Here is a 23245-nt window from a genome sequence, read left to right as displayed (position 1 = left end):
CAATTGATTTTGCTGTATCTTTGAGTTGGATATTTTGACTTTTTTTTCTCCCCCTGATGTTTCATGCCCAAACCCATCTCACATCTGGTCTTTTCTGATGTGAGTCCTCCACCAGTGGGTTGAGGAAAATTCTGAAGCAAAATTCAGAGGGTCTTTTAAACTATTTTATTATTTTTGTTGGATCTGACATGCTCAGGTTGGGTGTCTGGCATTCAGCCTAAACGATGCATTCTGTCCTCCTGCCCAGCAGTAGTGCATTGGGCTTGAAAGCACTGGGTGTAGTTAGTTACAAAAGACCTTGAGGCTTCTTTCCTCAGCCCTGATGTCTCAAATAGTGAGGGCTGATGTGGTAGGTAGCAGCCCAGCCTCAGATTGTCCTTGTCTTGTAACAGTATGGTTATACCTCATGTGGGTTGGAGTCATCCCTGTAGCTGCTTGAACATCTTGACTGTAGATAGCCAGGGCTTCAGTGTCTATATCTGAGCTAATCTCCCCAGCCTCCCTGTGTCACCAATTGAGCAAAAAATGGACTTTTAAGGAATGATTTGGTGAATCACACTGCAGAAGTGCATGTCCTCTCTAGAAATTGAGTAAGCCAACCAGCTAAATGAGCTGTGCACATCTATAGGTTAACTGTAGGTGGTCTAGTGAATCTCACTCAGGCATGATAAAGATTGAATATATAAATGCTCCAAGGAATACTTTCTTCTTTTAGTGTTTCCCAGCAGCCTGAATTCTCTGGGAGCATATATCAACCATGAAGAAAGCATAGAAGAAAGCACATGAGCCTAGAAGTGGACCCTAACTTTTGCTAGTTGATATATCGACAAAGTAAGTTTGGGACAATGGCAGTGGCATCCTTATAGATATATGCAAATAAGATTGGAGAAACCAAAATGGATCAAAGCAAATCTCTTAAACGGAACTTTATGAGAAAACATGTTACCAGTTACAGAAGAAGTTAAAAAGTTATACGGCACCTGACATTTTGTATTGAGAGGGTTTCTATTAAGCCACAAAGGTAACATAGAACCCTTAAAACCCTAGATATCTGACTGCAATGCATTCTGGACTGCACAGCTAATTAAATGGTGACATTTGTCCACACTGGATACTTATGACAGTGTTAAGTCTCTATACTCATCAACATAGCAGGAGTTCTGCAGACCCCGAAGGAGATGAGCGATATGCCTCCTTAGTATTGAAACGTACCGCTAAGTTGTTGCAGCAGCAGGAGATTGTAAGATCAAGAGGCTTAATAGCTTTGGTACAAGAGCAGTGCTACATTAAATGCAGTAAAATACAAGAACTTACTCTATGTTCATAGCACTGAAAGCCCCCTAGCTATATATAAAGCAGCTGACAAACCACACGTATGAAGAGTTCATAAGTTAAGCAAGTTTAAGGAGAATTTTACTGTATGTCACTTCAGACAGTGATTTTATTTGAAAATTATTTTTTGCATGTTAAAATATAGCCTCACAAAAATGCAAGCTAATTACAGATGGGTCTATTTTATAGCACGAGTTGCAAAAGCAAAAACTCTAAACATATTTTTGAAGCATGTTTTAAAACATAAGTGTTAAGTTACTTATTTCTTGTTTCAAAAAAGTTGAATTGTGTATTACCCGATTGTTTGCAACACATCTTCATAATTTTACTTTGTTTTCCTCATCCCTATTTGTGTGGGCAATATAAGGATTAAATTGAAGAATTAAAGATTTTTGTTTTCACAAATAAAATTATTAAAATATTTTTCTCTTTTTGATTGTTTTCTGTTATTATATCAGGAGGTCCATTTTAATTTTTTTCCTCTAGAGAAGTATTGGTATGGAAAATAATGCAAAGGCTTTCAAAATATATTTTGCAACCCTGATACTTAACATTAAAGCTAAAGATAAGAAAAGTTTCCTCTTAGGCATTACATAAAAATTGAATAACCTATTCGCCCTTTTAATTACCAATGTACATGACCATATGCACTCTGTCACAATCTGGCATGTTAACCCAAGTTCTTTGCTATATGAGCCTCCTTCTTCACAGCACAGACCTGTTGTACTGAGACAGGTCTCCATGGAGAGGGGATTGAGAAATAAAAGACTTGAGCTCTTGCCTTGTTTGTGCATAGACTCAGACTTTTGTCTGCCTGTGGCTGCCCCACCTGTACAAACTGCCCCAAGATTTTGGTGTTGAAGCTTTATGAGCAGCATCAGCATCTCTCCGTGCCACCCAGTCTGTGTCCTACCTCCTCTTTGCTGTTTCTACCTTGTGTTTTTCCATCTTGGAATACATCTGTTTCTGCTGCACAATGAGCTCAGTTAACAGTACTTGTGCAACTAATTTGCTTGTGTCTATGTCAGGTTGGGGCTGATTGCCTGAGGGTAACTTTGCCTCAACAATTTCTTTCAGGCCTTATTCTATGAGCAGCATTTGAGCTCTTTTAAAGTATTTTCTGCTTATTTCAGTTTTCTTTCTGAGAGCAATTGTTCACATTCCAGCTTACAAATTTCAGAATATGTTTTTGACTGGCTCATTTTACTTTGCATAAGGCATTTTTTTCAAATGAAATTCCTTTATACAAGTTTTTGGGGAAATTCTGTGTTTTCTTTAGTAAACAGTTTATTACAGATTATTGTGTTTTAGTTTCTTTTCCATTGCAGATTGACATCCTGTGGTTGGCAGAAAGCTATGGGCTCTCCTGACTTATGTGGTTTTTCCAAAGTGAAAACTTCAAATAAACAAAACAAAACAATCCAAACCAAACAAACAAGCAAACAAAGAAAAAAAAAAAAAAAAAAAAAAAAAAAAAAAAAAAAGGCAAAACAAAGGTTCTGTGCATCATTTGGAGATGGCTGGGCTTATAAGAAGACTTACATCTCTGTTGTTATCAATCATTTGAATGAGAAGGAATAATGCTCATTAGATTTCCTGACATTAAAAAAAAAAAATTAAAAATTTTCCAGTATTTACCCATGTGAGCAATTTATGAGAAATGTCAAAAGTTTACTAGTGGTGTTATATGGTACCAAAGGTAGACTTCCATACCTTTTCCACTCCTTTTATTCCAAGACATCTTAGTCTCTCACAGCAAATGGAGAGGCAGAGGGCCAGATTCCAGCCTTTACCCTGGAAAATCTGTACATCCCCACTGTAGGAAAGAACAAGCTCTGTGAAAAGTGCTAATTATTATCACCATGGTATTCCTGGAGATTCCCTGAAAATAGCCACTTTGAATCTTTGGAAGGTGCAGCCAAGATAACAGATTTTGTCATTAAGCTATTCAAATCTTATTCATAGAATAGGCTGACTAGAGCATGTGTGTTCAGGATTTTCTTCCTGCCCTACTGGCTTTTGAGTTCTTGTCATTCTTTTCTTATAGTCATTAACTTAAGAAAACCTTGACAGCCTTGTTTTTCCCCTAAGTTTTCTTCCTCTGGATCATCATTCAGGCATGTTTGTAGGAAATTCCTGGTTGTGAAAGAAATACTAATTTATATCTGGAAACTCAGATCTGTCATAACTTGTGACAGCTCTAGCTATGGAAATGGATAGCAAGGAATACACAAAAAGTCTTCTGCTAGTCCTTAGAAACTACAGGCATAATAGCTCTTTCAGAAATAAATTCTATAATTTCACATATCTTGTTCATTTGTCAAGATATACTTGACCAATTCTTCTCATTTCCTAATTTATCTGGATAGTTTTGCAAATATTTTGAGGTATTAATAGCTGAGAAAGTGTTTCAGAATATAAGAATTGTGTTCTGAACCCCATTTGATACTGTAGACTGGATGCTAGAATTTATTCACCATTGTTGCATTACAGAAGTAATCATGGTTTCAATGCTTTAGATTCCCGAAGGAGGTCCAATCCACAACTGAAAATGTTCTATCTGAGGGTAAAAAAAATCTATTCAGTGATGAAGTGATGCAGTCATTAAACTGCAACTTTGCAATCAATGTAAATCTTTCACTGGACCAACAAAGAAGGCAAAAGTATGATCAATGCCCCGTGTGGACTAATTTCCTTCAGCTTTCTTACCTTTTCATACTAATTAAAGGAAAAATATTCTGTACCAAAAAACCCTTCTGGTTCAGGGTCATTGTCACCCTTTCGTCAGCACTGAAAAGATCTGCATGAGAGGTCCATTGAAAAGGCACTAAGAAGTACTGCCTTTCATTCATTTCCAGCATCTTTTCCTGCTCTGTATTTTTTAATGAACAAATTGTCATGCTTCCACATGAAATAACACTTTGACAAGTGGTGAATAAATACAATTATAATAAAGCTACACTAACCACAATTTTAGTTACAACCTCCAAATTTTTCTGGTCTTTCTTTAGCTGTGCTTTCTATAAAACCATGCTAAAAAAGCATTTGAATATGCATCTCTGCTCATCTTAAGGAACAACATTCTGCATGGGTTGTTTCATGATACTTTAAGGGAAGAAAAAGTGAACCAAAACCCCATAACATCTCAAGATCTAAGAAGCTTTGAGGGCTTAACCAATAATCTGGATAATTCATTATTACAAAATCATAGAATGGGTAGAGTTGGAAAGAGCCACAGAAGGATATCTGGTTGCTGTTCAAGCAGGGTCATCCTAGGGCATATTGCACAGGATTGTGTCCAGATGGTTCTTGAATATCTTCAGTGCGGGAGACTCCATAGTTTCTCTGGGCAACCTGTTCTACTGTTCAGTTACCTGCACAGTAAAGAAGTTCCTTCCTCATATTCAGGTGCAACATCCTGGGCATCACTTCCTGGCCCGTTGCCTCTTATCCAGGACTTGGCACCATTGAGCAGAGCTGGCTCGGTCCTCTTGACACCATCCCTTCAGATACTGATAGACATTGATAAGGTCCCCTCTCAGTCATCTCTTCTCCAGGCTGAACAGGCCCAGATCCCTCAGCCCATCCTCATTAAGAGACATGCTCCAGTCCCTTAATCACCTTCATCACTCACTGTCTGCTGGAGTCACTGAAAGAGCTTCATACCTCTCTCTTGGAGCCCACAGCTGGACTCCCAGCACTCTCAATGTGATCTCACCAGGACTGAGTAGTTAGGCAGGATCATCTCCCTTGACCTCCTGGCAATGCTTTTCCTAATGCACATCAGGACACCATTGGCCTTCCTGGCCACAAGGACACACTCCTGGCTCATGAACAACTTGTTATCCACCAGGACTCTTGGCTCTGCAGAGTTCCTTTCCAGCATGTCAGTCCCCAGCCTGTTCTGGTGCTTGGGGCTTTTCCTTCCCAGGAACCTGCATTTGCCCTTGTTGAATTTCAGATGGTTCTTTTCTCCCACCTCTCCATCCCATCCAGTTGATTCTGAAGGCTGCACAGTTCTCTTGGCTATTGCCCACTTCTTCCAGTTTTGTGTCAACAATGAAGCTCCTGAGGAGACATCTTCCCCTTCATCCAGGTCACTGAAGTTGAAAATATTGGGCCCATTATTTAACTTTGGAGGACACAACTTGTGAAAGCCTCTAACTAGACCCTGTGCCACTGATTACAACCTTCGGAGATCTGTTGTTGAGCCAGGTCTCAACCAGCCTCACTGTTCACTCAAGCCTACAGTTTCCAAGTTTGCCTGTGAGGATGTTGTGCAAGGCAGTGTACAGACACTTGCTGAAGTCAAGGTAGAAAATACTCACTGCTCTCCCCTCATCCAGCCCGGTAGTTGGTTCATCATAGAAGGCAATCAGTTTGGGCAAAAATTATTTACCTTCACTGAATCCCCCTATTTTAATATCTGACCCAGAGTATAGCATCTTTTTAAAACACACATGCAACAATGTTCTGAGACATGATATTGAATCTTGTTGAATGGTCAACAATTTCCCTCCCTCAGCCACAAATTCATTAATCTGTATTTTATGTTTGCATTGGCATCATCATACGCAGACAATAGCAGATGATAACATGAATATATTCTGTATGGAAATGTAGGATGGAATGGAAACTCATCCACGTTTCAAGGACATGGTCACTCTATTGATAGACTTCATTGAAACAACTTCACATTTTGTCTGTCCATACCCCAAAATGTATTAAGTCCAGATGTTTTAAGAAAATAAAACATGGGATAATGTCTTAAAAGATACATTCAAGAAATGGGATGCCATGGGTGATATTTTTTTTCCACAGAATTCAAAAAGAAATGTGTATTCTTGATTTTTTGTCAGAGCAATTAATAAATTCCAGTTTCAAGTTTCTTCTGTGTCTGAAGCCATCCAGGTAATGGAAAGGCTGGCACGTGGCAACTCTAGGTCTTGTCTTCAAAATGAATGAGAGAGTTGTGTTTAAAATCTTGAGAGTCTTGCAGTGCAAGACACAGTAACTACATCACTATTTCTAGACTTTCTTGAGTCAGATACATCACCTGTCAATTTTTTCCACTTCCTCCTGTGGATGGTGGAGGGATCCTAAGGTGGACTATATAATTTATGACAGTCTAATATCACAAAAGATTCAGTCAAATGGATTATATTTTCCAGCAAGTGAGAAAAATCAATTGTTTTCTCTGTTTAAGTTCCTACACTTCCTACAGATATAGTTTTCCTATGACAAAAAGTTAAGAGAATTGGGATTACTCAGTCTGGAGAAGAGAAGGCTCCAGTGTGACCTAATTGTTGTCTTCCAGTACCTGAAGGGAACCTACAAGGAAGATGGAGAGAGACTATTTACAAAAGCAAATAGTTACAGGACAATGGCTTTAATGGCTTTAAACTGAAAGAACATGTTTACATTAAGTATTAGGAAGAATCTTCTGACTGTGAGGTTGTGAGGCACTGGAACAAGTTGCCCAGAGAAGCTGTGGATGCTCCATACCTGGAGGTATTCAAGGCCAGGCTGGATGGCGCACTGAGAAACCTGGTCAAGTGAAAGATGTCCCTGACCATGGCAGGAGGGCTGGAATGAGATGCTTTTTAAGGCCCCTTCCAGCCTAGACCATTTGATAAGTTTATGACTCTATGATTCTCTGGGTTCTGTTTAAACTTACCTGATGTTTTTCCTCAGAGTATGCATTGCTGATTTTCTTTCATGCAGTTGATGAAATATTTTGGTCATTATCTACATCAGAAATTTTAATCATAAATGGACTAAACACCTGGTGAGTAGGCCTGTTGAAAAAAATGTGCATTGATTTCTCTGTCATTCAGATTCATTAAAATGGTGATATTGATTGCTAGAAGAATATAAGAGAGAATTTCATTTATATAGCTGATTCTCTTTGCATTCCAACTTTGGGAAGCATGTAATTCACCTAAAATAGTATGAGAATTTATCTTTATTCCAGAGACGAATTTGCCCTGAAATAGGTTAGTCCCATGTCCTCAAATTTGAAACTATTTTCTCCACCTTTAATTTTCAGCGTGCATAATTTTTGTGTATGGATTAAAAGAGGCCATTGGCTGTTCATCACCCTACATCTGCACTTAGGTTGTATGCCAAGTGATCTAAACTTACTTCTCATTGAATAGCCAGCTCTATAAGGTTACCTTGGAAAAATTACTGCTTTGATTTTGCCACTTTACCTGAGAAACCAAGGATCTAACCAACAAACATCTTCATGCTTAAGCCTTTCAAGCTTTTATGCAGAACTCAGTTCATACTTGCTGATGCTGCAGTGTTAGGGTTTAAAATGCCAAGGGTATTGAGCTAACAAATGGGATGCTTATTCAAATGGGGAAAGGGGGATGGTCCCTCAGGTTTGATTCATCTGTCAGTGACTCTAACTAGATGGTGTTCTGTGAGGAGTGTTGCTTGGAATCATGTAGAGTTCGAAGGAGTAAACAGGCAGCTGCTTTAGGGGTCAAAAAGGTTTACTTCTAAGTTGTTTGCCTAAAACTCCACTCACAAGCTATTATTCCTGCCTTCTAATTTCTGCATGTTTCTAGCAGCTGACTAGAAAAAAGGATTTGCACTGTAAGACTCTGTGTTCAAAACATGATTGGCTGATGCTCTAGTTAGAGCTATGAACATGTGAGTGTAACTGACAGAAATTGCATGAAGGGCAATCTAATTGTTCTCATATATATATTCACACTACTTTGATAAAGAAGCTCTGCAGCTGGATGTATATGCAAGTCCTTCTAACAGGCCTCATCAGACCTGCTACCTGCCCCCAAAGTATCTCCTCTACACATACAATGTGAATACAGCTGTTGAAAATACATTTCAAAGACAAGTTATAGCTAAAAACCCCATTTTTTCCTGCTGAGACACATCCTTCAGTTAAGTATCTTTTTTTAGATGAAAAGGGTTATATTGACAAAGAAACTACCTCCTTGCTATTATCTTTGTTTATACACCTTTTGCATACTGTTAATGCAGAAATCAAGTCTTTATTTTCATTAGTATCTCTCAATCTTTAATCATCCAAATACCTCACAAACTAATGACCTAAATATGGTTATAAAATTCTTGGGATAAAAGCCTTTCCCTGATCTGATGACTCCTTTTAATTACCTGCCAATAAACACATACTTATCAAGAATATATAGTTCTTCATCAGTCATCCTTTTTTATATAATGTTTATAGTCCACATTTTATTTCAAAGGATTTTACAAGCTACAAAGCATGTACAATAGTCATTTTCTTTATATAGTGCTCGGGGGCATTACACAACAAAGTACAAACAGCTTATCCTTCACCCCCACTAAAATGTAGTCACCTCTGAAGTAAAAGGTAGCAGCTTTTTAATAGTAACAGAAAAACACTATTATCTAATTAAAGCTACAAGCTACATATAGTTAGAAAGAACGTGGTTGTTCAAACTCAAATCTTACTTATGACTTATTAATTTTTCTGCTCTCCCTCCCCCACTTCACTTTACATGCCAGGAGAGAAAAATGCCTTAATGTATGACCTGCTCTTTACATAGACCTTTTTAGTTATCCTCTGCTGTTTTGCAGAACTTACAGAAGTGTTTGAGCTTGATCCCTCTATGTTAGCCGTGAAATAATCCAACAGTTGCTGCTTCATCTGAAGGATTTCTGTGGGGAAAAGGGGTTCTTTTAAACTAATTCCTCAGGCTGCTCACAGCCTGGACTTTCCCCTTTAGATGTCCTCCGTGGCTCCCTATCACTTTTGGGACTCTTTGAGCTGCCTGAGCTGTCGTCCTTTCCTGATGGTGGCATTTTCTCTTCAAAGAACAGTTTCTGCTGCCCCTCTATTCTGTGCAGGGAGAAAGTGCCTTTGAAATCAACATGGTTCTGCAGCCAAGTAGTAAGCATTTAGAAACATCTACTTCTCATTTGTTTAAAATTTGTTAAATCCTATAGCAGTTAAACAGGTATGAAGTGATTTTCTTTTAATGTTACTTCCTTCTGATAGTTTCTGCAATGAAACTGCATCAGTTTCAAAGGTTTCACACTCCCTGCGTAGAATAGAGCCATAATAGCAATAGCCCTTTGAAAAGGAAATGGCAAATGGCACCAGCAGGACAGGCAAACAGCTTAAGTCAAGTTCATGCAGCGCCAGAAGTGCTTGGAAGCAGAAGATGACGTGAAAGAGGGTGGAGGAAAGAGTCCAAGCTTAGAAAACATCTGTTGAAAGAATTAATTGAACAAGTCACCTCGCCCTAAACAAAGCATAGCAATTGAAAGCAGAGGATAGCAGTTGCAAAGAAAGTAGCTGTAGAATGTTCTTGCACTTCTGCAAATACTGTGAAACCTATTATTTCAAACAAAATTACAAGAAAAACACATGTTCAGACAAGAATTCTTTCCTTTCAAAAAGACTATTAAGTAGACATTTGGTTTGGTTTTTATAAGCATTTATTATGTTTAATATGACTGTTCTGGTATTAGTTCCTGGATGGCCATGTTTATTAGCGCGACTCTTTCTAAGCAGGGGGTTTTAATGATTTTTAAGGTCTTACTACTGTCTATTTTCTGCTGCACACTTATTCTGAAAATGCCCCCTATACTTGTCAATAAAATAGAACAAGACATAGTCACCACACAAATGTTTGAACTCTCTTCCCTCCCATAAACCTATTGGATTTATCAGTGCTGCCTGTTGGGAACAATTGGGAACATCCAAATTAGAGAAACTACAGTTGGGCAATACCAGTGAGAGAACTACTTGTTGCAGAATCCCAGTGTTAAAAAATAAGGACACTCATTTACCACTGCTTGGATCCACAGCCTAACCCTGTTCAGTTCACCAGCATAGGCATGTTCAGATGTCCTCCAAACAATGCTCATCCCCCATCAACCTCCACTAAGCAGCAAGGAGAATGGTCAGTAACCTGTGCAGCCAGGAAGTCCTGAGTCCCTGAGCATACAGGAATACCCAGGCACAGGAGAAAAACAGGAAAGACACAAGTAGAAGAAAATGTTTCTGTGCTTTTGACAATATTCGATTGCTTGAAGATCATCCTTTCAGATAGGATAGATATAGCAAATTATTTAAAACTAGACCAGTGTGCAAGTGGTTTGTTAAATGGACATGAGCATTTTGTTAAATTCTGTGTAGGTTGGTTGTTGAACTAATGGAAGATTCACTAGATCAGGATATATGATTATTTCATATTATACTTTTCTAAACTACTGTGGGAGGATTCATATTCATCTAGAATATTTTTCATGAGATGAGCCTTGAGAGTGGTGGCTTCTGCAGTTAATTTAAAAATTGTGATAAGTAGTTCAGTAATCATAAACTATTCTATCACTTCAATACTGCTAAGAAAATTGTGGGGGAAAAATTGACAAATAATTTTATCTTCAATAGAATCCTTATTTTTGCATTTTTTTAAAACATGAAATGGGTAGTATTCCTGAAACCAATGTCAGTTTGTATAAAGTCTGGACAATGTTGATTGATATAATTTTTATATTAACATTGATATAAAAATTATATATCTTAATGATAGGGAAAAAAAATTTAGGAGGGGGGTTTTGTGTTTGGTTTATTTCCTCTTTTGCGTACCTATCTCAAGAAATAGTTGAGTTTAAAAACCACAGCAAACAGGAAAGCACTTAAGGATGCATGTGGGAATTAGGCACAGATTTCTCTCTGTTGTTAATAGAAACTGTGTATCTAACACTTGTTCACTGTAGTGGAAATAGACTTGAGCCTTAATCTAAAGTGCATTGTGAGAAACTACTTTATTTTTTTTTCATTGGAGACTACTGTGAATGATGTAGCTGTAGTGCACAAAGCAGGTCTAAGGCAAGTGAAGTAAACTGGAAGATCACCATTGAATAAGGGTCTATTGGACCATGGACCATAGGCAGAAACAGATGCTCCTTAACCTTTCATCATATTAATAATTTAACACCACTGATCCCTCATAAAGGATTGAAATGTATTAGTTTTTCCTTTGAGACTACATTTATCTTTTTATTTTCTTCCCCTACCTTAAATTCTGTTTTATGTAGCCTTTCACTAAAGAACTTATACCGAATCAGCAGAACTACTCTGTATAAATGAATGTGGCTTTTTACTTAGGTTTTTGTAAACATCTGTACTGATTGTGCAGGATGCCAGTCTCTGTAGTGTCCTGAACTGTTCCTGTTCATACCAAAAAGCAAGCAGTGATTCCTAATTCCAAGTTTCTACAAGTTCTCAGCTTCTTTCTTAAGAGTTAATTTTGCCTATATTATTATAAAATAAATTTTAAAATAAGTTACCAATGTCTTGTCTTAAATCTATTTTGTGGTCTCCAATTCAGTGAAAATCCATATCCATGCTACAAGTTATTTTATGAGCATATTAATCACGGAGGTAAAGGTGGTAGACTGCCTCTCTTTCATCTTCCTGTTGTGACTGGACCCCAGTAGACATCCTGCCAGTCACTCTCCCCCAGTGGGATGACTGAGACAATTGGAAGTCCACAAGCAGAAAAGTTGTGGATGGAGATAAAGGCAGTTTAATAGAGGAAGCAAACCTGTACATGCAAGCAAAGCAAAATCAGGAATTCATTCACTACTTCCCACTGGTGGGCAAATGTTTAGCCATTTTTGGAAAACAGAGATCATCATATGCAATGGTTACTTAGGAAGACAGAGGATAGCTCACAACATATTCTTCCTCAACAACTTCCTCCATAACTCACTTCCTCCTTTTTCTTTAAACTATTATTGCTGCATAGGATGGTGTAGGGAGGAAAGAGTTAAAGCCAGAAAATTTGTCAAGGAGGAGGAATAGTTTGGTTCAAAGTGATCTTGCATCTGGCAATGCTAACAAGGTTGTTGTAGGAAAGCTCCATTTATTACATGTAGTGTTGCTCATCCTCTGCCTGTTTTGAGAAGTAACACACTCTCACAGACCTGCCCAAAGCCTTTTGTTACAGTGAGGCAGGTGGGAAGCCCTCCACCCTGGTGCTGGCCAGGATGAGCTGAACCAAACAGAGCCCGTGTCCTCATGTGTCTGCACCACCTGGTGCTGAAAGAGAATGAAATAAATCTGCTCTTTGCATTTTTGCTGTGGTTCCATGGTTGCCTTGGTTACCTGTAGGGGTTCACACAGATGGGATCCCATATGGTGTGGGACATCCTTTTGGCCAGTTGAGCTCAGCTGTCACAGCTGTGCCCCCAAAATCCTTGGGTGCCCTCAGCCTACTTGCTGTCAGGGCACCATTAAAAACAGAGAAGTACTGCTCCAGATTAGCTAAAACAATCTGATGTTATCACAGAATCACTAGGTTGGAAGAACTTTCAAGATCATCAAGTCCAACCCATGCCCCAACAACTCAACTAACCCATGGCACTGAGTGCCACATCCAATCTTTTTTTAAAAGACATCCAGGGATGGTGACTCGCTCACCTCCCTAGGCAGGCAATTCCAGTACTTTATCACTCTTCCCATAAAAACTTTTTCCTAATAGCCAACCTATCCACTATTTTGGTCACTAAACTAAACTAAAAGAGCGTCATATTGGCTGCCACAAAGAAAACTAACTCCATCCCATTCAAAACCTGTACAAAGTCTCACCTTCCCATATTTATCAGGATTTCACATAATAAACTCATGGATTGCAAGGAAGAAAACCTTTACTTTTTTTTTAAATTTACTTATTATTATTATTCTTAGGAGAAGAATTAGCTCAGAATAAGTTAGAAAATCTTGAACAATGCCAAAGTTTCAGGTAATGCATTAGAGTTTCTACCAGGAATGCACACATACAATGTAGGAAGTCATTAGAGGGGCATAAAGTAAATATAGTACATTATAAAGTAAAACTGGTGGGTCAAGGCAGGATGCTGGGAAGAGAGCAGACGATTGGGAATAAAATTAATCAGTAACTTACCAGTGAAGGATAAAAGTCAGGAGGGATAAAAGGAAAAGAAAAAAGAATATGTTAACATAATGAAAAGTGTGAAATTAGAACAAAAATGAAACAGGAGAAAAAAAATGCCTTTCAGATCTCAAGGTTGAAGAAAATTGCTTAAGTAAAATGAAAAAAAATCTTCTGGAGATTCAGAGTATGAAAGTTCATCCCTGGAAGTTTTGGCCATGTAGATCAGAAAGCAAGACCTTTTCCTGGAATTACCTGATGCAGATTTTCTAGGAAGAAGTCTATTAAGGGAAAAATGAGAAGATTAAAACTATCTAAATCCTTGCTGAATTCTTGTATAAAATATGGATAATTATTCACAACAATATATCAAGTCATTCTGAACTTTTGTTGTCATGAACAGACTGGGGTTTTATGTGAATGGATAAGGCTTTTTTTTTTCCTTTAGTATTTAAATTACAATGGTTTCGGAAAGCTAATGAAAGTTAATTACACTATTCTGGTGCATGCACACAATGATGACACAAAATACTATTGCAAAAGAATGAACATCAAGGAAACAAAGTTTCCTTTTAGGTATGAAATTTGACATATTGATCAATTAGAAAACAAAATGAGATTAAAAAGATCTTATTCTTCTCTCACACTTGTTCAGTATTCCTTTGATGTAACTGGAATTTATTCCAGCATAATCTGTTGTTAGAGGAAACCTAAATCTAAAGAATGAACACTGTATTATTTTGTAACTTTGATTGCACTATCATGGAGAATAATGTCATAAGCATGCTTTATTTGCTTTAAAGTTTGTGAAGGTGGTGTTAACATATTGTTTGGGAAAACAATATGGGTCTTGCATGTCTATGCATTCTCTGATTATATAAACTGTGCAAAATCTCATGTGATCAACACTTGTAAAAATCAAATTAATTTCAATGAACAAAATACATAAATCATAGCTCAGTTTTTATAGATCAAACTTCATGTGCTGTTCTCAATTACATGGGAAAAATGTTATGAATAGTTGTTTTATTGAATTAATTATTTTAATTTCAATCAAAGCTGATAAAATATTAGTAAATGTAGTTCAACACATTGGAAGAGGTGCAACCCTTAGAGTCAGCTTGATGAGGACAGCGTGCTATTCTTGGTTGCTATTGGGTAGAAACTCATGTTTTGCAATTGACTGTCTGCAGTTCAGAGCTGCTCAGTACTAACATAGAATAACTAAAGTTTTATTTATAATTACCTACCTCTTTTTAATTAATTGAGGTGTATGATACCTACTTATGCATCAGTAGAGCTTTAAAATATTAGAAAAATACCAGCTATCCACTTTGGCTTGTCAGCAGCAGCCAGTATCTACTTTGAAGAATCATGTGTAAAATATAGACTGATGCCTGCAGGGAATAATGATTTCTTAAATTCAGAATGAAGTATCCAATAGATAGCAGCCAATACAAAAAGCAAAATAACAAAACTGCCAGCAAACGAGGCAGCAGGTATCTGAAGTTCAATAACTGAACTAATGGAGGGTAATTTGGCACATCCTAAAGATCTACTCTGCTTTCAGTTATTGTCTGTCTATAATATGTTAATTATAATGTTTAGAATATTTAGACCAGGTTTATAATTTATTTGAACCATGTCTGTAAATAATTGCACTGAGCAGGTAGACTGCCATCAATCAAAACAGAAATAAGTTCCACATGAATGACACAAAAGGATGCAAGAAAGCCTTGTGATTCTTAAAATCTTTTTGCTGAGTAAAATATTTTTCTGTCTCTTTCAATTACTAGAATTAATTTGCTCTCTATCATTTGACTAATTTAAGATACTTTACATTTTGGGTCTTGCACATGAAGTTTTTGCATTCCTTATTGAAGTGTCTTTATCTCAACCTACAAGTTTTTTCAATTTTACTCTCCTGATTCTTCCACCCGCTTACTGGAAAGAGTGAGCAAGTGGTTGGGTGGGGCTTAGTTGCTGGGGTAAAACAGTGGCAGTCCTTTTTGGCGCCCCTATTTGGGGTCCAAAGGGTTTGATATAATGACAGAATCAATCTACAGTCTTAGTGTTTATTAAAGTTCATAAGTGTAATATGGTGTTTATGTGGTTTTTGTCATCAAATCAGGGAAGATTCAATGCAAAAATTGCACAATTACTGAAGCTTTCTTTACCTGTAAAAGTTCCATGCCCTATATTAAACATTTGCACTCTACCATTGATGTGAAAGAATTCAATATCTTTGTACATTTTTAACCATGAAGTGAATTCTTCAAATACTGCATTTTCTGGTAAACAGTCTGAGTTTAATTGCCTTTCCATTAAAACAAAATTTAGTCTCTCTAATATTCTACATGATAGACTCATGTACTGACTGCCATTTGCATATCATTACGGGATGCAATGTTATAAATATTAGAGTAAAATAAGTATATCTATGTCTTATATAGATATTCAATTTAAACTTTAGAGAAGGAAAGATGCACACCGAAGGATGAACTGAATTGTTACTACCAGTGGTGTGTTCAGTGTGCATTCATGACTTTGTGAATAAGTTGTCACATTTCTGTCCTGAGTACCAGCAGTATAAATATTGTTACATTTACACATGGAAGCAATCTCTGAATGTTTGTGTCTTATCTACTTTGATCAATTTTTGTCAAGGCAGCAACAGTAGTGTTTTCTTTTCTGATTTTACTAAAATGAGCACCATGAAATTTAAACCTATCTGCTGGTCCTGGTTTTGGTCAGGGAAGGAGTGAATTTTTTGCATTAGTTGTGAGGAGGTGGAGCCAGGAGCCATGTGGGCGTGTCTAGGTTGTTATTCCACAGCACATTGCTTCATTGTGGAGCGGTGGAAAGAAGGAAGGTATTCTCAGGTATGGGACAGAGGGTGTGGCTTGCAGGTGAGGTAGAAGTGTGATCAGATGGTCTGGACACCACTTGGTTCATTATCTCAGGGTTGCACCATGTTGGTTGGTCAGGGCTGGTTGGTGAGCAATTTGCAGGTAAAACACCCTCTCTTTGGTACACCGTTGTTGCTAATACTGTTGCTGTTACTGTTCATTTGCTTATCTAATTGCTGTTTCTAGTAATTTATTTTAATTGCAGCCCATAATCTCTGCCTCTTATCGCTCAAACAGGAGGGGTGGGGAGTGGGGAGTGAGACTGCCGTTCCTAAACAATGACACACTTCATGTCTGTTCTAGGCTTGTCCTTCTCATTTGTCTCTATCACTTTAACCTTGACATGAAACTGTGCTATGGGCACAGCTCCAGGATCTGAAAATCCCCCATAGTGCAGCTCTCTTTCTCTCTGCAAAGTTCTTCTCTCTGTCTGGGCTGACACTCCCAACCCAACACCTATCCTGGCAGGGAGCCCTCCTTTGGTCAAGACCCTTTACCATCTTTGGAGCCCTCCTTCGGATGCTATCTAATAGCTTACTACTTTTCCTATATTGTGGTGCCCAAAACTGCCCCCAGCACCTGAGGTGAGGCCACCCCAGTGCAGAGCAGAGTGGGACAATCCCCTCCCTTACCCAGCTGGTGATGCCCCCAGGACAGGGTTGTCCCTCTTGGCTGCCAGGGCACTGCTGACTCAGATTCACCTTGTGCAGCTCTGCTTTCCAGCATCTCACTCCCCAGTACATCCAGGGCTGCCCCATCCCAGGTGCAGATTCTGGCACTTTCCCTTGTTGAACTTCATATAGTTGGTGATTTTACCTCTGGGGCCAGAACTCCTTCCACAGCTGCAAGCACCTGGAATAATCTTCAATATTTATGCCTCTCTACACACTACATGTCTTAAGTGTCAGCTGAGAACAAATCCTTTCTTCCTTACCTTAATTCCTCTTTGTCATTGGTATTTGTTTCTTACTCGACTCTGTACTTTTAATTAAACCTATAAAATAGTTGTACAATGTCTTTAAATGCTCTATACAAAACTGTTATGTTTATGCATTGGTAATGTACACTGCACACATTTTATAAGCCTATTCCTTTACCATTCATGAGAATACCTACTGTTTATTTAATAACTACCATATTATATAATACATATGTTATCTATAAGCTACAGAAGTCTTAAAAGCCACACAACCACACACTAATTTAGCATATAAAACTTTAATTTTTTTAGGAGTGATTTCACAAAACATGTGTAATAACGAAACCACATGCTTTTTCAATTTGCCAATTATTGTTGTTTATTTGTTGTTTTCAAACTTTGAAAGCTGTATTTGATACTGAGAGAAAATGTAAGTTTTGGTGACAAGAGGAAACTGATGGCTATTTTTTTTTTGTATGTTTCTGTTTTCCTCTTACAGAAAACTAGCAGGAAATACATCTAAGTAAACAATGTAGATGTCACTGCATGTAAAGTGAATTCTTTCCTTGGTGTAGGGAATGACCAGTTTGGTTTAAACAGAAGCAGATGTTTCTATCTGACCATCTGGCCTGTATTTGCTTATCCAAAATCCTATGCACTTTCTTTTACACAAGGGGAGAAAAGGTGGCAATGATGATTTTTGTTGTTGTTGATTGTGGTAGGAGATCATAATTGTGTTATTTCTTTGTAGCAATAAAAAGAAAGCATGAAAATAAAATATTGCAATTAAAAAGGGAATATTTTAAGTGGGGTATGAGAAAAGAATTTCTCCATTTAGCACATCAGTGTTTTTCAAAGTTCTGATCTGAAATGCCATGGTCTTGTGTCCTCTATATTCTGCACAAAACCTGTCCCTGAAAACCGATGTGCATCTGACCCATCGGGAGAGCATGCCCAAGTTTTCAGTTATGAATAAGATTTGTATCCACAATCGGCAAAGAAGCATATTTTATTCTGCATTGATCAGTTTTCATAAACTCTAAAATATTTTAATTTTTTCAGTAACTGTACTCTTTGTTTTGAATAAACTTAACAAATTTGAAATATTAGGGTCTAGAAAGAAAAATTCCGGGAAACACAAACCTGTTTGATTTGACTTAAAATCTCCAGGATATTTTCTTGTACTTAAATTTTGAGTGACTGCAAAACTATTAATAATTGTAATTTAAGCTCAAGTTCTGTTAAAAAAATTAATGTTCATATCAACAGGTCCTTACAATTATTTTTGTGAAATGCAAAGTATCAAGTACTTAACTGTCACTATAGGACATGTGAAAGCACAACGCAAGCCACCTGCTATTTGCAAGGTAAAGAAGAAAGTTTATTTCTCTGACTCCACCTTTTATACTTTCCCAAAGGTGACATTGGATTGGAGAGTGAATGGGCCACCTCTCCAAAGACATTGGACAAACCACTAGTACATCAAGTTTTACCACCCTCATAAAAGAATGTAAACAATATGTTGTTTACAGAAATTGTGTGGGAAAGTTCTCTAACAGAATGTAAACTCAGAAGGCTTTAGAAAATCTTAAGAATTAGGGTGACACTTAACATCTTTCCTAAGTATCAAGAACTTAACATCTTTCTGCACTTTTTACACCACAGGCTTAGCAAATGAAGATCTGGTTTTTTTAAGCATGCCAATGAGTAGGATTCAATACTTGCCTACAGAGACCAGACTCAAGCCATCCAAAACTCATCCCAACATTTTCAGACATTAATCACATACAAATCCATTGATAAATGGAGTTAATATATGATAACCTAATTTTTTGTGGTTTGAGATTCAAATATTTCTGCCTCCCTTCTACAAGCTGAAATAAAAGGAGCTTTGTGCTGGAGACATTTTGTGGCAGCAAGTGTCAGTGAAACAAAACTACATTTTTTTTGTAGCCCCATGATTGAAATTAAGCCAAGTAGCTACTTTCATGGCAATTACAAACTTGTTCATTTATGTTTCATAACAAGATTGGTTTATTTTTCTCTTAATATCAGTGTATTTTCAAAATTGTACTTGCCTTTTGTTTTAATGTAAATATTAAAATTTTCACCTTTCTAGACATGAATATCATCAGCCTATCATACAAATTCTCATAGTAAGAAAACACTCAAAAGTCTTGTTTTCTGCATTTACTGCAGCATATCAGACTTTCACTATTTCCATGAGTTGTAATGCACACTTTGTGCTTAATTTTCTTTAATTCACTGTGAGACACAAAACATTAACAGTGTCAGTTGGAAAACTCAGACTGAAAGTAAGGTTGGTTGCTACAGTAAGAAAGTCAATTTGTGTTCTCCATTATATCATTGCAAATCAAGACTAACTATATTGACTTCAGTGGGGAAGGAGGTTGACAGACTTATTTCTTGTGCAAAATGATCCATACACCTCTAATGATGCAACAGCACAGTTAATTGTTTGACTGAGAGGATGATAGCTGAGATGGCAATGGTTACTTTCAAGGTTAGAGTTGCACATAAGTTTTATGTACATTTCAAATGGGTAAACCCAAATAATTTTAATGTCTGAAAACATCTGGTTGATTTTTTTCTTGGTGTCTTTTTTGTCTGTCTTAAACAGGATTTAACCAATGAGAAGTTACTTGTGCCGAACACTTTTTCCCATTTATATATTCTTGTCTGGACAGAAAGAGAATAATCTCTTAATTAAGCCAGACTTCTATTTGTCATAATTTTTGTATTTAAGTGCATAATATGCATTAGAGAAGACTTTTCTGAAGTGATGAAGAACTATTGTAGAGATCAGAAGGATTGAAACACAAAGAAATTAAAGTCAGAATTATTCTTTTCAGAGGTTCAACATCAGGCATCAGCTGCCTGATTCCTTCACAATATTTTGGCTTTTTAGCTAGCTCTCCATCTGCACATTTTAATTCTGGTGAAATCAGGGGTTTCAGTACATCCATGGAATGAAATAGATATTCTTAAATTAAGTGCCCAATGAAAAGACAATACATTGTAACCTATAAAAACACTCACTGGAGTAACCTGCCAGCTGTCACCCAAAGACTTTTTGCCACAGCAGGCTGTAGAGTTTGTTGTTTCACAGCAACCCAGTTCCTCAGGGCTATATTTATCCAAACTAGTTAGAAGGATAAAATCAGTAGTTTCATTATGCACATCTTCTACATGCATCTTCCATTTTCTGATGCATATTTAAAAAAAAAATCTTGGACAAACTCAGTTTCTATATAAATTAAAATGTATTAATGTTGCCTTTTAAATTAATTAGGCAGCATTTCTATGAGAAAAATACTGCATGAGTGTAAAAACATATTGTTGATATGGACAGCATTAATTATATAATTTCCTAACATACTGAGTCAGGTAACCTATAGTTTATCGTGAACTCATGGCTCACACAATCATTCACCAGACCTTCACACTTGAATTAGAAAAACTTGAAGTATTACCTGCTCTTCCTCCAAAAGGGAGGTGACATCTTGGGTTTTTTGTCACTGTATTTTGCTAACACTTGACATTTTTTTTCCCAACTTAGCTTCTTATCTGATGGGATTTTTATCCTTACTTTTTCTTAATACCTAAGATCTAGTTGTTGTAAAGTAATTCTCCTTCAATGAGGCATGACTATTCAAATTATTTTGCTTTCTTTTCACACAGGTATTATCATCATTGACACTTGAGTGTTAGATTTCTACCAATAATATTCATCCTGAATTTGATGGTGAAACTGCAAGTACAAAAACAATGTAAGAGTACTGGAGTTACCAGTGGCAATGCACATTCATTTTTAAAAGTTATTTCCCTTCTTTTTCATGAGGATATGAGATTCCAGTCCAGAAGTAACTCTTTAGCAAGACAAAAGCTACCTGTACCTCCCAGAGAGGGCCACAGCACTCTGTGCCCCCACATAAGAGAAGTTTTGTAAATGGTGTCTGAGACAAAACACAGTAAAGTCAATGAAAAGTTTCAGACTGACTTCAGATATCTTCTGACCAAGCCTTCACAAGACATGCTTTTCTATAGCCATTTTTTCTTTTTAAATCTACTTATTCCCTGATCACCTTTAAGGTGATGTACCATTAGTTTTGACTGGGTGTTTACTGGCCCTCACTTGCCAGTAGTGACCACGCACAGAACTAAATCAATCTTTGTCAGGTCTGTAATTGAGCACTTCCCTAATTTATGAGACAGCTTTTCCATTAACAAGAAAATCCTGAGAATTAAATAAAAACAGACCTTCACAAGTGCTGCTGCATTGGTGAATAAAATAAAAACATTGATAAATGTACACCCCTTTTCCCAGGCTGACTTTGAAAAATTCTGTGTCATAGACCTTGGTCATATTCTGACAACAATTAGGAACACTAAAATAAATAGTTGGCAATTCGTTTTTATGACAGGCTATGCAAAGCTGGACTTTTTTACCAAATAATACAGCAGTCTGTGACTATGAATTATGTTATTACAGTGTGTCTACTAGTTTGTATGTGTCTGTACTGTTATGCCCCCTTCACAGCATGACTTTTTGTTTCAAATCTCATTCAGCTGAGACTTGATGAAATCTTACACAGACAGATGAAAATATATTCTTAAGTATTACTGGAGTAGTTTCCATTGTTAAACTAAATCACTTACTCAAAACTCAGTCTGAACATTTTTCCCCCAGTCTTTCTAATGAAGCTTTGAATGTCTCATCAATTAAGACACTTAAACTAGACCAAATAAATCACTAAAAAATGCAAGAGCCATGACAAGGGAATGGATTGATAACCTAATAGGTATTTTCTACATCCAAGGGCTGCATCCTTGATACTTACATGTGAATAGCTTATTGGTGACAATTGTACTGTTGTCATCAAAATTTAATCAAGATTTATATTGCATGATTTTGTAAGTTAAAAAATAATATTTAGTTCTTTCATTGAATTTTTACAGTTCTTGTCTTCCACTTCCTGAATGCGTCTAGAAAAGTTATCTCGTTATAGAACCTGTTGACACAACACTTTCAACATCTCTTTGAAGTGAAAATGATGTTTTTTGAAGGTGCTTACTTTCAAGAAATACAAATACTGACTATTTGGGATTTATTATGCTTGATAACTCTGCATACTTTCTAATTTTATTAACGTATGAAAATAGACACTGTCTAGAATATTGGTAAAATATAAACTTTTGTGGACTATGTAAAGGTTTTGCATAAATCAGCAGTAATGCTAACACAGTCTCTCATTCAGATTGAATGTAGCTTTATGAAGCATCATGGAATTGAGAAAGAAAAATAATATATCATACATGTAGAATTAGGAAAAATAAGATTTTGGTGTATAGATTTTCTTTGTCCAATTGATAATGGATTTAAAATTTGAAATGCTTAATCCCTTACAATTGCAGATTTTAAGTGTGGCAATCTTGTGATTTAACAGTTCAGTAGTTAAAAATTATGGCAAGCATTTGATATAGATAGATGTGCATGAACTCAAACACAATAGAACACAAATGTGTGCTACTGAAATAGGGAAAAGGGATAGAAAATCTCTTAAATTCTTCATCTAAAATACAGATGTAAATACAAGAGTTTATATTGACATTTGAAGCTCCAGAGACAACACTATAGCCTCCTGGTAGATATCCATCCATTTGAAGTATTGTTTACATAGTCAGAAGAAACCCTCTATACTCAGACTGGCAGTTGCACATAGGTAGCATCAGGTGGTTCAAATCCTAAAACAAAAGTCCTAACATGTAAAATTTAGAAGTTCTGGAAAGAGAATCAAAACCAGAACTGGAAATACAAAGCAGAACTGTTGGGGGTGGGTGGGGTGGGTTGGGGGGGTAAGGGGGGGAGGAGGATTCCAGAACACATATTCAGTGGAAGTAAAAAAACTTGGAAGAAACAATTTTCAAAATTCAGGCATAGAAATTAATCTTGTAAGCTTTACTGCTGGAAAAGATGTTGGGAATTTGATGTGTGTTCTGTAACTGTAAAGTATTTCATTAGGAGACATCCAAATGCCTTCATTCTCTCTGCATTTGTACCTTACCCTCCATTTCAAGTGAGAGAAAGGCACAGCTGAGATCAGCAGCTCTTCTTTCTATAATCTTACAATTTGATCCCC

Source organism: Lonchura striata, chromosome 1, assembly GCF_046129695.1.
Source record: "Lonchura striata isolate bLonStr1 chromosome 1, bLonStr1.mat, whole genome shotgun sequence".
In the NCBI taxonomy this organism is placed as follows: Eukaryota; Metazoa; Chordata; class Aves; order Passeriformes; family Estrildidae; genus Lonchura; species Lonchura striata.
Note: the sequence above shows the minus strand (reverse complement) of the source record.